A 6,965-nucleotide genomic window follows, 5' to 3' on the forward strand; every position below is an offset into this window, starting at 1 on the left:
TGTTGAAAATTAACTTTATAACTTTGGTAGGGGGGGAGAATTGGGGGGGGCAGTGGAAGGATGGGAGGGGATGGGAAGGGGAAACAAAGGAGGAGGCTACAATGCTTGATAAGAAATGTACTCATTATCTTGTCCATATAATTGTAACCCCTCTGTTCAGTATTTTCACAAAAAAAAGATTGTTGCAAATGAATTTTCATCAGAACAATGAGCAATACTAGATACTCCACAGAAATCTCTGAATGTTTAGTCATGCTTACAATGCACCAGTCACTGCTAAGTATTTTCCTCCTAACTCCCACAAACCCTTGCACAGCTCCCTGTAGTGGACAGAATAATCTCCATCTTAGAGATGAGGAAGTTCAAGTGCAAAGATGTCCCATGCTCAAGGCCTCCCAATGATAATGGTAGACCTAAAATTCCAACAGGAGAATCCAGACTCCACATTAGGCTGGTTAAAAAGTCATGATATGAGTGGTTGCATCATAAACTCTTTCTCTTATCTAGATCCCGATAGCTAGCCTGAATGGTTGGCCCATGGTCTGCCAGTGATTGGCCAAAATGATGAACACAAAGGGAAAGAGGAGAGATACCAAGGCATGTTCTCCAGACTCTTCAGGAAACATGGCCACATCCATGCGAATCTACAAGAAAGGTGTTATTGCAGACATCAAGGGAATGTTACTGTTCAAAAAGGAGTGCCCCATAAATGTCACCATGACAAAACTGGAAAGGTCTACAGTGTTACCCAGCATGCTGTTAGCATTGTTGTGGACAAGCAAGTCAAGGGTAAGATCCTTGCCAAGAGGATTAATGTGTGTATTGAGCACAGCCAAGATGGCTTCCCAAAACAAGCAAAGGAAAATAGCCAGAAGGAAGCCAAAGAGAAAGGAACTTGCATTCAACTGAAGCTTCAGTCTGCTCCATCCAGAGAAACACACTTTGTGAGAACCAATGGAAAGGAGCCTGAGCTGTTGGAAGTTATTCCTTATGAATTCATGGCCTAAGAGATGTAAAAAGTAAAATAAAACAAAAGACTACTGGACTATAAAAATGAAAAAAATCATGATATAACAATACATAGAATACTAGTTTTCAAAATTGCATGAAAGAGACATATGATAATTCTCATGGGTATTAGTGAAATTTACTTTAAGTCCATTTTTAACTAATACTGTGTTGGCCTTCATTTAGTCTCTGGGCATCTCTCCAATTCTCCAACCATTCAAAACCCTCCTCACAATTCTCCTGCAGTCTCTTAAGGTGGGATTCTTCATCTTGTGTACAATTAGGAGCCCTGCAGCTAAGGATCTTCACACTATCTCTAGCCAATCTTTTCTTTCTCAACAGCTGTGATTCTGCAAGATCTATGGACATAAAATAGTAAGAAGATTTTTTTTGTTTTTTTTGTTGTTGTTGGGGTTTTTTAGGAAGAGCATTTTTATTTTTACATCCCTCACACAAAAAAAAGTGTCTTTAAGCAAATTAAAATATTAAAAATTAATCATAGTTTTGTTTACTTTTTTCTTTTCATCTTAGAATAATTAGAGGAAATTGGATGGTAGTTGTAATTACTAAGAAGAAATTTCAAAACAGTATAGGTTAATTCCATTCACCTTACCAAGTGAAGTAAATGTTTTCATCTTTTTTCTCCTTCATACTGGATAGTTCCCTGTCAACCTATAGAGCTAAACCAACAATATTCCTTGGACATCAACAACAACAACAAAATCATGATTGTTGCTTTTTCTGTCTTGGAAAATGTCTTGTTTTAACTTTTCACTCACTTGTGAGCACAAGCCAGTGTTAGAACTTGTTATTTTCTACAGAAAAGCAAAATATATATACATAAACGACCAGATAGAGAAGATTTTTAGAAACTCTTTATATAAATAAAAATAGGAATCTGGGTGCTGGGGGCTCAAACCCTGGCAACTAAGGAGGCTGAGACCTGAGGGTTGTGGTTCAAAGCCAGCCCAGGCAGAAATGTCCATGAGACTCATTTCCATTTAATAACCAAAAATCCAAGCTCATAAATGTGGCTCAAATGGTAGAGAGCTAGCCTTGAGCACAAAATCTCAGGGATAGCCCTCAAGCCCTGAGTTCAAGCCCCAGGACTGACGTGTAGATGTGCACATGTGCACACATGTGTGTGTGTGTGTGTGCGCGCACACACACACACACACACACACACACACAATACAATTAGGATGTAGAAAAAATCTGGATCCAGTGACTTACACCTATAATCATAGCTACTCAGAAGGTAGAGCTTCAGAGAATTGAGATGCAAAGCCAGCCAAGGTAGAAAAGTCTTCAAGATCTCATCTCCAAAATAAAACCAGCAAAAAGCTAGGCTGGAGGCATGGCTCAAGTAGAGAGCACCAGCTATGCAAGAAAGCTAAGCAAAAAGTCTGGATCTGAGTTCAAACTCCATTTAAAAAAGAGAGAGAAGAAATACATAGATGGAATTGCTTGAAAAAAATGCAAACTAGTTGAGTAGCAATATAGGAATGTTAACAACAGATTCTGCCAAGATCATGTTTGTTCATAAAAAGGAACACCCACAATAAAAAATGAAGGACATGTGTTACATCATGAATCATGGGTAAATTCAGAGAGGTGAAGATCCACAGGGGTCATTAACAAGAGAATGAAGAGTTCATAGAAGGTAACTTGAGACCTTGGCTCTGGGGCCACAGGAGCTGAGCTTATTTCATTACTAGAGACTGTGCATCAGATGAGCATTCTTACACTCTCTTGGGGACTCAAACGGTTTGGAAGTCCTGGGCAAAAGTAAGGCAAATGTAGCCTTCAGTCTTAGCAACCATTCCTATTATAGCCATATGGCTTGAAGACCCTAAGATCTTTGTTTGTTTTCATTTTTTCTTGCTTGTTAGGGCTTGACAAATGATGCCAGTTTGATTCTGACAGTTTTCACAAGTGTTATGTGAAGAAATGGTAGAATACTCAGAATTACTCCAAAAGATACAGATCTAAACATCTGGTGGGACCTAGGGGTCACCCTGATCTTCTCTGTCTCTTGATTTGAACATTCCTCTCACTATCTTGAGCTCCTGGTAGAACCTGATATTCTCATGGTTATCCTAAGAGCCAGCCCCAGGTCTGCCTGAGCTAGTGGTCATTGCAGGTCATATCATGACCCTCCACCCAGACAGGCCAATAATGCTTTCCTTCACTTTCACAAAAGAAAGTCAGGAGAAGCCATCCTCACACTTCCTCTGTGTGGCAAGATTCACTGGAACACTGGAGGCAGAGGCCCACCAGTGTGAATTTCAGGTGTGCATCCTGTCACCTGCTTCCATAATGCCTGCACATTGTCCCTGAGATTTTTGTTGTGGTTCAAAGCAAGCACTCTACACTTGAATCACAGTTCCACTTCTGGCTTTTTGATGTTTAATTGGAGATAAGAGTCTCATGGACTTTCCTGCCTAGGCTGGCTTCAGACTGCAGTCCTCAGATCTCAGCCTCCTGAGTAGCTAGGATTACAGGCGTGAGCCACCGGTGTGGTGCTGGACCCACACAGTTGACCACCTCCTTCCTGCCATTGCTGTTCACTGGTTCCACCAGGGGCTGGCATCTAGTTCCTGTGCCTCTACTTTCTTCTCTTCTCCATCCTGAGTCCTGTTCATATATAGTGTCAGGCATCCAACTCTTCTTGTTCTTTTCCTCCATCCACCTCTGTATTATTTCCTATGTTAACAAAGTCAGTTTCTGTGACAAGAATGCTATCAGGAAGATTTATTTTCCTGCCATTTCCATACCATAGAATCTTAGAAGCCATTTGTTCAGTTTCCTTACTTTGATGAGTAGGAGGGGGAAGGGAGAAAAAGAAAAGATATTTTCTCCAAGGTCTTTTATGTTAATATGACAGGGCTAGCAGACAAACTACTTCTCCTCACTTGACTTGCTCCATTACTAAATGCAAATCGAAAACAAATAACCACTAGGCAATGTGTTCATTTTGTTTCCTTGTTTACCCCAAGAAAATAACAACAAAAACCAATCCCTGGGACCTCACACTTCTAATCCTAGCTACTCAAAAGGCTGAGGTCTGGAGAATCACAGTTCGAAGTCAGCACAGACAGAAAAGTCTATTCAACTCTGTGAACCAATAGACAGAATAGAATTGATATTGAGACAGGGTCTTTCTGTGTAGCCCAAGCTTGCCTCAAACAAGAGTACTGAGACTACAGGCATGAAGCACCAAGCCTGGTCTATTTTCTGAAGAGTTCTGGCCCACACAACTCAGATCTGTTTTCTGAAAGGCAAAATCTGGCCCTGGCTTTTTGCAGGAAAGTTGTGGTTATGGTAGAAGTTTTACTCTTTTATAATTCTCCTCACAAGTTGTGTTTGATTTATTACTGGATGATTTTGTACTTTTATTGTTATTGCAAATAGCATCATTTTAGTGTATTTTTGAAATATTTATGGTTGACTTTTTAATATTGATCTTATATATCTTGCTCACTTGGTTAAATATTTACAAATCTCTTACAAGCTGCCCATAGCTTCATTTGGAGTTTCTTTGTGGAACATTATTATCTGAAAATAAAAATAGTTTCATTTTTTCCCTTTAAGTTCTTCCATTCCTCTTTCATTCTTGTGCATTCTCTCTCCCTGTTTCTCCTCTTTCCTGAGCTTGCTAGAAAATATTAAATGCCCAAGCCGGCGCCAGTGGCTCATGCCTATAATCCTATCTATTCAGGAGGCTGAGATCTGAGGATTGCAGTTCAAAGCCAACCTGAGCAGAAAAGTCCATGAAGCTCATCTCCAGTAAACTACTCAGAAAAAGCCAGTAGTAGTAGAGTACTAACCTTGAGCCCCAAGAGGCTCAGGGACAGCGTCCAAACCTTGAGTTCAAGCCACAGGACTGGCAAAATAAAATAAATGCCAAAATCACATTAGTCATGTTTGGGTGTGTTCAGGGCAGTATTGCCACGGAATTCAAATAATGTTAGAATCAGTTATACCATGCAGGGCCATCTTGAATAGTTTAAGTGAAATGCTTCCCATGGCTTATTCTTACATGTAATATTTACTTAAGGTTTTGGGTTAATATACTTCATCAAGCTTATGGTTTCTAGTTTCATAGTACGGCTAATAAATATGACACGATATTGAATATTTTGACTACTTCTATGGAGATAGCTTACTTTTCTCTTTCAATCTGGTAAATGATAGTTTTAAAAATGATTATTAAATCAATTTTTGCCACTCAATGTGATCATCTTTTTCATACATTTCTGGATTTATCAGTTAGCATTAGGATATTGTACCACTGTTTCTAAGGGAGCTCATGCAATATCTGTCTAGTTTGGGAATAAAGTTACACTAATCTTATAAAATAAGTGCTCTTTTTTCTACTTTTATGAAGAATTTTTATTATACTGTAATTATTTTTTTCCTTAAAAGATCAACACAATCCATCCATAAACCATCAAACCCTCCAGGCTTGCTTTTCTTAGCGAAAATGTTTTAAGCTCTTAACTTTTATCTTTAGGTAATTGTTATAGGACTGTTTGTGCTATTTTTTTTCTCTTGACCTTGTTTCAGCAAAATATTCCAATTATTTGTCTTTTTACCTAAATATTCTGGTTACTAGCAAACGCTTTTTCATGAACTTTTCTAGCCAGGCTTAGTGTCTCATACTTTGATCCTGATTCAAGGCCAACATCAGCAAAAGTTCACAAGAAACCCATCTCAACCAATAAAAGAATGGATGCACACTTGTTACTCCAGCTATAAGGAAAACTTAAATAGGGATGTTCATAGTCCAGGCACTCCTAGGTAGAGTGGGATCCTATTCAAAAAAATTAATAAGAACCTAAAGGGCTATATAGTCCCCACTCTAGTAGTAGAATTCTTGCTGAGCAAGCACAAAGCCCTGAATCAATCTGCAGTCCTGAAGAAAATACATATTCTATTATGTTTTCTGTATCTGTGACCATATTCTTTCTATTTACTCCTAATTGCTCACTTGAAGCATGTCTCAATTTTAGTAATCCAGGTTCACTGGAGATTTTTCTGTGTCCCTAATATATTTTAAAGAACCAGCCTATGAAGTCAGGTGCTAGTGGTTCATACCTGTAATCCTAGCTACTCAAGAGGCTGAGATCTGAGGATGGAGGCTTAAAGCCAATTGAGGAAGGAAAGTTCCTGAGACTCTTAGCTCTAATTAACTGGCAAAAAGCCAGAAAGAGACGTATGGTTCAAGTAGCAGAGTGCTAGCCTATAACAAAAAGCTGAAGGACAGTGCTGAGGCCCTCAGTTCAAGCCCCAGCACAAGAAAAAAAAAAAGCAACAACATTGCAGGCTCTTTCTAGCATATTTTTGCTTGTTATTTCATTTATTTGCTCTCTTTCCTTTATTTTTTTGGGGGTCCGGTCGTGGGGCCTGAACTCTGGGCCTGGGCACTGTCCCTCAGCTCTTCAACTCAAGGCTAGTGCTCTACCACTTGAGCCACAGCACCACTTCCGGCTTTTTGCTTATGTGGTGCTGAGGAATCGAACCCAGGGCCTCAAGCATGCAAGGCAAGCACTCTACCACTGAGCCACCTTCCCAGCCCTCTTTCCTTTATTTTTTATTGTTTCATGCCTGCCATTTCCTGTTGTTGCTTTTCCTCCCCAAACTTCAGTTGGTTCTTTACTTTGCTAATTCTTAACTTCTCTTATTTTCCCATCTAGTCACTTAGTTCTTCCTTAAATTATTTCTTAAGCTTTATCATCAGGTTTTGTAAGTTAGGATTTTCATTATAATTCTGTATTGTCTCTCTCTGCTAGCAATTCTTTGAAGATTTTTGTAAACCTAGCTTTAAGGACTACTGCATGTACAGAACAAATGCTACATGCGCAAGACAAAGTGTTCCCCAATTACTCAAAGTTTTAGGTACAGGGTTCAATATAAGTATCCATTAAATCAAACTGTGTACTATGTTTTCTAAT

The 6,965-nt window shown here is 39.1% G+C and overlaps 1 pseudogene; it reads left to right on the plus strand.

The window, feature by feature from the left end:
• The first annotated feature begins 561 nt into the window (after positions 1-561).
• LOC105985955 lies at positions 562-1,007 on the plus strand (annotated as a pseudogene).
• Positions 1,008-6,965: the final 5,958 nt, after the last annotated feature.

The sequence above is a fragment of the Dipodomys ordii genome, unplaced genomic scaffold (assembly GCF_000151885.1).
Source record: "Dipodomys ordii isolate 6190 unplaced genomic scaffold, Dord_2.0 Scaffold32, whole genome shotgun sequence".
NCBI lineage: Eukaryota > Metazoa > Chordata > Mammalia > Rodentia > Heteromyidae > Dipodomys > Dipodomys ordii.